This window comes from Cupressus sempervirens, chromosome 5, assembly GCF_028749045.1.
Source record: "Cupressus sempervirens isolate cs-2001-9-10 chromosome 5, ASM2874904v1, whole genome shotgun sequence".
Classification (NCBI taxonomy): Eukaryota; Viridiplantae; Streptophyta; class Pinopsida; order Cupressales; family Cupressaceae; genus Cupressus; species Cupressus sempervirens.
Window position 1 is genome coordinate 288,853,136 of NC_143122.1, and position 8,907 is coordinate 288,862,042.

Below are 8,907 nucleotides of genomic sequence, written 5' to 3' on the forward strand. Positions count from 1 at the left end.
GGATTTAGCAAATAGTTGTTAAGCTAAATCTATTAGGAGATTTGATTCATTGCTACAATTATTGAAGAGTAACAATGATATGACCTGATTGTTGATGCAACTATATTTTCTGATTTTAGATCTATGTTATGGATTAAATAATTGATCCTCCTTAATTAGAATGTTCTTTGCAACTCAGTCAACTCAGATACTTTGATATCCTTCTAGTTCACTTCCTTGATTTATCTTTTCAATCCCATACTTCTTCTCCTAATTAAATCTTCAAATTAACCTTATACTTATATGTTTTACCTTGTGAAGTTGGATTGAATAAAATTTTAAACAAATAAAATTTCTCCCATGAGTCAGCTAGAACTAACCAAAAAAATTGATACAGGAAAATCCATTGATAACTGACCTAACTTGGTCAACACTAACTGAGAAACAACTTTTCTTTAGACTTCTTTTGGTAACCAAGTGATCTTAGTTAACACCCCCTCCATGCAAACTTTTCTTTGGTAACTAAGTGAGCTTAGTTAGCATTGGTTCCATACAAACTTTTCTTAGGTAACTGAGTGAGCTTAGTAGACATTAACTCTGAACTTGGTTAACATTGAAACACAAGTCATACATTGGAACTTCCTTTGACTTCTGAGTGATCTCTACATACATTGATTGCTCATATACTTGGAATTGTGTAACATCAAAGACAACATATAATTGAATGATTATATCCAGCAGTTTTTGTGCACATAGATGACTCATAACAATATATAATGAATGGTTATATAAGATTTCATGAAAATTCAAATTTTGTTATATTTTAGTTACAAGTGGTTACCATCAAAAATGAAGTTCAAATTAAGATTTAAATAATATGTTAATAAAATTAGCATCATTATAAGATTAGTTAATAAAATTATAAACTATGATATGAAAAATTGCACAATTGCCTGAGTTTTATGATTATTTTTATCAGTTTCACCAATTTCTAGTCCTTCATAGATTTAGGGTCCTTTATGTGACTAAAGATCCTGTTGACTAATTATATTCATTGCAACTCATGCACTCCTCACTTCTCAATCTTGGTGAAAAATATGTCATTATTAGTGGTAAAATAGAATATTGAAGAGAGGTGGTACCACCAAAACAAAAAAGAAAATAAATTAAGAAGTTGGGAATCTAATTTAATTATATTTTTTTTACTATGGTTACTTGCAAACCTTATGGGACTTTTCATATAAAAATAATGTCATTTGAATTGACATGGTATATACTAATAGTCAAACTAGTTGTTTTCTCAAGAAACAAGTCAAGAAATTATATGGAAAAAATAGATGGTTTGACTCGTGTATTGATAGAACTTTGATTAATTAGAAATTGAGATTATAAAATTTAGAAATATTTTTAATGTATTTCTTGAAAATTTTATCTTTTACATGATTTTACATTATATATGACATGATGTCCATGTGTTTTACTTTCTTTTATGACGCTAGAATCTGCAATCTTCTATCATAAATTATGAGATCTTTCGATTTTTTTATTTATGTTCCTACTTTTATTCAACTCATCCTTACCACAAGTTACATAAATGTTTTATTATTCTTACTTTTACTATTGTACATACTATAATATAGTTATCAATATACTTTTTTCTTTTTACTAGGATCTTGATAATGAAACTAAGATGCTAGAAAGTAAGTGTACAAATTTAAGATTCTATTTATAAATAGTTGAATTGTTTATTTACATTTCAATAGAAAAAGATTTCAATAAGAAATTATATATGTAAATACTAAAATAAATTTACTACCAATCATAACTTTAATTGTAACATATTATAGAATATTTAAAATGATGACACAGTCTGCTAGGGCTTCCAGGACCGATGGTGATGTTAATGAAGATGGAGATGTTATGGATTAAAATGACTGGGGGGATGGTATTGCATTAGCTTCTCCTTGTGCATGGCCTAGCCATGGAATTTTGGAGTAAGCTACTATTGGGTTCAAATTTGCCTCTCTTGAATGCAATTATTTAATTGTATGTTTTCTTTGATGTTACACAAATGTCAAGCCTTCTATCAAGCAATCAATGTTAGCCGAGCTCACTTAGGCATTGAAGGAAGTATCCTATGTATGTCAAGCGTTCTAAGAAAGTTTGTAGAACTAGCGTTAATTGAGTTCACTCAATTACCAACAGGAAAGTTGGCATGGAACCAACATTAATCAAGTTGACTTGGTTTACCAAAGTAAGTCTAAAGGAAAGTCTTTTCTAAGTTAGTGTTGACTGAGTCGGGTCAGCTAACAAAGGATTTTCCTATATCAACATATTGGATATTGTTACCTACGGTTTCAAAACCCTAAATTTTTCCTTCCCATTCAATTATGTGAGAAAATATAAAAGGTAAGGTCTTAGAGATTATTAATAAATTATTTTGCATTATACAATATTTAATTTTTGAAAGAAAATTAAATATTAAAATACTCAAATGCAAAATAATTAAATATTAATCAATCCAAACAAATCTCTCACATAATTAATTTTATAAAGATTAATCATTATTATAATAAGAAGAGTTGTAAATTTGGTTAATTAATGGGGGGGGTAAGAGGAAGTGAAGGAGGAATTTAAAATAATTAATTCTTTTAAAGAATTAATTATTACCAGAGGCATTTGTAAAAAAATTATATGAGAAGAAACTATTGGGGAATAGTTTCAAAATAAAAGGAAGTTAGGGAAATTAGCAACGATGGGGTTGAAATCTTTAAAAAGGAGGAGGCTCTATTGTAATAGGGTTCTTCTTTTCTAATCTACAAGTTCTACAGATACTTCAAGGAGAAGAGATTTTTATTTTGTAATAAGGGAAGAGAAATTTGTTTTGTAGTCTAGTTGTAATGGAGGGATGGAATAATACTACTGTTATTCTATTATGTTTCTAAAATAAAGAGGATATCCATGTTTTTGATCCTATGATTTGTACACTCATATTTATGGCTTAATAGATCTTTTGGTCTTTTATTTCCTATTTTAGACCCAATCATGTTTATTTGTACACCAGATTTGTGATGTACGTAATCTTATGGTTGATGTACTCACATTTTTGCATAATGATATCTATAACCCCTCTTAAATCTTTTGTAATATAATGTGGGAAGTTGAATAAGAAATCATAGGGTTATTTATTTGTCTTCCTTCTTTATTCATAGATCTATTAATTACATTCACCTCATGTTGATGGTCAGCTGTTAGAAATCATTTTGTGTCTTCAGGTTAAAGACACAACTAGATATCACATTCATTAAATATCTTTTATGAGAGAGTTGTAACTCTCAATTCAAAGGAAGATTATCAATGAAATGATAATCTATCCAATTGTTAGTACATTTTTTCCTTCTAGTTGGGTGCACTGTGTCCTATTTTGTAATTCTTGTGGAAGGGAAAAAACTATTTAGTAACAATTTTTGGTGACTATACTGGGGAAACAAAGCAAAGTTCTAGTGTTTTCCTTTTCTTGGATATCTGAAGTTTACCTCCTTGAGAATGGAGGTTGGCAAATTTAATCTTTTTGGTAAAATAAGTCTAGTACAAACATGGCCTTGACCGTGACTCAATCATGATAGCTGCATTTTTGTCCTTTGGGTTTACCTCATTTTACACTCATGCCCACTGGATCAAAGAAATATTTTCCTGAGTATGCTAGAATAAGTGATCAAGATCTGGACAACCACATTTAAGAATTCAATATATCTTTTGGGATTCTTGGTGTTTTAGAAGATGTGTATGTTCACCTATTTGTTAAATCTCTTGGTGATGCTACTATTTGGTTTCAGCGTTTGGAAGATGGGTGCATCACTGGCTAACGTGTGATGGAAACTAAATTCCTTGCAAGATTTAAAGTAGTATTCAATGTGGGCTCCCTATTATGCCAACTCTTCAAAATTTAGAAAGAAGAGAATGAAGAGATAAGAAGCTTTGTAGATTGATTCACACAAACCTTGAAAAAAATTCCACAAGCTTACCATCCCAGCCAAGCTAACTTATTGTCAATCTTTATTACAACATTTTATCTAGAAATTAGATTTCATCTCAAAAGGAGTAAGATACATGACCTTGAAATTGCTAAGAGAGATGCTATTAAAATTGAAGATGATTTAGTTTTATCTAGTTGGTTTCAACAAGAAAACATTGCAAAAGTCTCAGGTCCAAATTTTAAATTAAATGATGAGCATACAAGTGTTAAACCTTCATGAAAAATAGTTTTCCTCTACAAACAACAATATCATCCGAAGGTAAAACCCAAAATGAAAAGGCTTGTCCTCAAAATAGTAAGACCAACATCCTACATTTCTAATTGTCAAATTACATTAGTCCTTGGTGCAGAGGATTTGGTAATGCCTCCTTCATTTGAAAGAAATCCTCACCATACAATGGGATCATACCACCTACATGTTGAATATGAAGAGGAGGATTCTCAAGAAATCACACCCAAAGAGTGTAATTCTTTTGGTATGATAGGGTGCTTTTGTTTACAAATTAAGAATAATAGCAAACATACTTCCCAATCAAATCATTATATGGAGCATCTAAGTATGCCTCCTATAGAGGAAGAGCCACTAAAGATGAGATAAATACAAGCTTACATGGCTACCTCTCACCCAATCTTTGAATCTTTTTCTTTTGAATTTCCTAATATAGTTTCAGCCATCAACATTAATCATGAAAGAATGGTAGATCTATATGACAAAAGGAGGATTCATGAGGGAGAAGCAAAGGGCATCTGTCAAGCCAATGTAGAGGTAGAATATGAAACCTTTTTATCCCATGACTCATCATCTCGAGGGAAATGTTTTCAACCTAAAATACAAAAGCAACTAGAGATCTTACATAGTCCTGTGAGGTCCTACTTAATAGGCTGAAATGTTGATTTGCAACCTAAGGTCAAACATCAATTGGGTAATCTTCAAGAATCAAAGACAATCACATTCACTCAGGACAACGAGGATTCCCAAAAGGGAAAACCACTTACATGCTTGGGTAAAGGAGATAACATCAAAAAAATTGATAGATCAGCAAGTGAGACAAAAACAAAATTTGAAGAGCTGGATGATGAGTGGACTTGGAATAAGCTTAACCCGCTATACCTTCTAGTGGGGTTCCATGAAGATGACATTGTTAGAGAAAGCCCTCTTTTCCAAATACAAGAATCACCTCCAAGTGGGAAAGACTATTTATTTCTATTTGGCATGGAGAACACAAAAGCAAGTATACTACAAGAAAAGTCCCAAGGACCATTAAAAGTTTCAACAAACACATTATCTCATAGTGAAGAGGTGTTGTCCCACTTTCTCTAGGAAAACAATGAAGGAATTGCTCTCATGAAAACTCAAGGTACAAGCCTTTTTAATTCCTTTGTTTTAGATAAAGAGCTCTCAAAATTATTAGCAACAAAGGATGATGGACTTATCCTAACCAAGATTGAACCTATGCTTGAAAAATCTCACTTCTATCTTGAGGGTGTTTTCAATTCTGAAAAATCTCTTGTTGATGTTGATTCCAAGGGTATGTGTGCTGAAATTAACATAGTTACTACTTTGAAAATTTTTGAAAAATTTTTGTTTCAGTGTATTGTTGGAAAGAAACTTGGAAATTCTTTGTAAGAGGCCCAAGAAAACTCAGAATTTTATGATGAAATGTGTCTCTTTGGATGTGACAATCTATGGACAAGGTTCATGTGTATGATCAATCTTAGATACCAAGAAGACGACTTTGCCAAATGAAAGTGTTGGGTTGCACCATGCCAACGCAACTCATTGTTCAAGAAGGTTTCTTTCTTCTCACAGCTAGTGAATGGCTTTGTGTAAGTTTTTCCTCAACTCTAGTCCTTTGGTGAGTTCTTCTCACCTATGTACATTTGTATATCTTGTTGCTCCCCATTTTTGGTGGTGTTTAGTGTAGCTGGTCAATTGTTGTGTTGTTACTTACTTTGGTTTTTTGGGTGTTGTCCCCATTTTCTCTCTCTCAAGCAGCTCGCTTTGTTCTCTAACCCATGACTCTATCACCCAATGGCTCAGTACTAGTCTCAACATAGAGATTCTAGAGTTTTTTGCATGTCGACATAGAATGTAGCCCCTAGATAGAGCCAATGTTACCTAAGGTTTCAAAACCCTAAATTTTTCCCTCCCATTCAATTATGTGAGAAAATATAAAAGGTAAGCTCTTAGAGATTATTAATAAATTATTTTTCATTATACAATATTTAATTTTTGAAAGAAAATTAAATATTAAAATACTCAAATGCAAAATAATTAAATATTCAATCAAACCAAACAAATCTCTCACATAATTAATTTTATAAAAATTAATTATTATTATAATAAGAAGAGTTGTAAATTTGGTTAATTAATGGGGGGGTAGAGATGAAGTGAAGGAAGAATTAAAAATATTTAATTCTTTTAAAGAATTAATTATTACCAGAGGCATTTGTAAAAAAATTGTACAAGAAGAAACTATTGGGGAATAGCTTCAAAATAAAAGAAAGTTAGGGTAGTCAGGAATGACAGGGTTGAAATCTTTAAAAAAGAGGAGGTTCTATTGTAATGGGGTTCTTCTTTTATGATCTACAAGTTCTACAACTACTTCAGGGAGAAGAGATTTTTATTTTGTAACAAGGGAAGGGAGATTTATTTTGTAGTCCAATTGTAATGGAGGGATGGAATAATACCATTGTTATTCTATTACATTTCTGAAATAAAGAGGATATGCATGTGTTTGATCCTATGGTCTATACACTCATATTTATGGTTTAAAAGATCTTATGCTCTTCTATTTCCTATTTTAGACTTAGTCATGTTTATTACACCAAATTTGTGATGTATGTAATCTTATAGTTGATGTACTCACATTTTTGCACAATGATATCTATAAGCCCTCTTAACTCTTCTATAATGTAATGTGGGAAGTTGTATAATAAATCATAGGGTTATTTATTTGTCTTGATTCTTTATTCATAGATCTGGTAATCACATTCACCTCATGTTGATGGGTGGGTGTTAGAAATCCTTTTGTGTCTTCAAGTTAAAGACACAACCAGATATTGCATTCATTGAATATATTTTATGAGGGAGTTGTAACTCTCAATTCAAAGGATATTATCAATGAAATGATAATCTATCTAATTTTTAGTACATTTTTTCCTTCTTGTCATGTTTATTGAGTCATGTTTTGTAATTCTTGTTGAAGGGCAAAAACTGTTTACTAACAGATATGACAATTTTGTTGGTTAGTTCTAGCTAACTCAAGGGATGAATATTATTTGTTTGAAAGTGTATTCAAGAAGACTTGACAAGGTAAATCATATAAATATATGGTCAAGTTCATGATTGAATTGTAAGAAGCATGGGATTGATAGAGATAAATTAAGTGAAATGGAACGATATCAAAATATCGATGTTGACTGAGCTACAAAGAACATTCTAATCAATAAGGATTAAGTAGTTAAGCCATAATAGAGATCTAAAATTAACAAAGATAGTTACATCAGCAATTAGGTCAAGTCATTGTTAAATCTCTTATAATTGTAGCAATGAATCAAATCTCTTAATAGAGTTAGCCTAACAGCTATTTACCAAATACTCTAACAAGGTGGCATATCTAGACTGAAGTGTCTAAAGACCTCTAACAAGGCCACTCCTAATAGGGTGAACTAAATATTTTAATAGGGTCACATATAATTTTGTGTTTTGTAACCTTAAAAGGGTTGGTAACTAAAAGGGATGACTTCAAAAGAGTGAAAGATAGTAACGAGTTGCAATTAGTCATTTTCCCAAATTGGCTATCCACATTAAATCTTGGTGTCTCTTTTGTTCATGTTATTTTTTTAATGATTGTACAACTAAGTTAATTAAGGTTAATCACACTAAACATCTTAAGAAGTGATTATTTTAGTGTTTATTGAGTGACTGTAATTCTTAGTGTAAACTAAGTGTTCCTGTGTTAACCGAGTTACAATAGTATTTCAATTTTAGTAGAGTTTTTATTTTTTATTATATTGACATCTTAAAAGATCATGGATTTTTTTGTTGTTGTAACTAATTCACCCCTCCCCTCTCAGTTACTCCTCTTATATTTCCAACAACTGGTATCAGAGCATTTGGTACTTATGGAGAAGGTTTCAAAGACCTAAGCTAAAGATCAAGATGTCTTACAAAAGGGAGATTACTAAGATGAATATAGATAACTTCCAAGCATGGCATGAAATCATGAAATTTCTTTCGGCAAATATTGACCTAACATAGGCTTGAAATATCTAGAGAACAAATATGTCGCACCTACAGGAAGTTTGACTATTGCAGACTCTAGAAAAGAAGAATCATAACATAATGATGATTTTATTACTTCTACTCTAAATTTTGTTGAATTTGATGAAGTCAAAGATTGTGTTATTGCTAATGAAATGTAGAACAAGATAAAGATATCTATGGAGGTGATGACAATGTAAGGAGAATTAAGGTAGAAAATCTTAGAGGTTAGTTTGATCAAATTAAGATGAAAATATTCAGTCTCATCAAATGATGATGAAAAAAAATGAGAACATTCAGTTTGAACAAATGAAGATGAAATAAGATGAGAAAATTGCATAGTATAGTAAAAGAATCAAAGTTGGTGTGAGTGCAATCAGAGCCTCGGGTGAGAAAATTGATGATGTAACACTAGTTAGCAACGTACTTAGAAATCTTCTTCCTATTTATGAAACTAGAGTTTCAGCTATTCGAGAAATGAGATGTGATCCTAATAATGATATAACTTTGGATGCACTAGTGGGAAGGCTAATAGCCTTTGAGTTGGATAACTTTGATAACTATATTCCTAACTCTAGTAACATTGAGTCTACATGTCAAGCTAAACCATCAATCAAATTTAAAA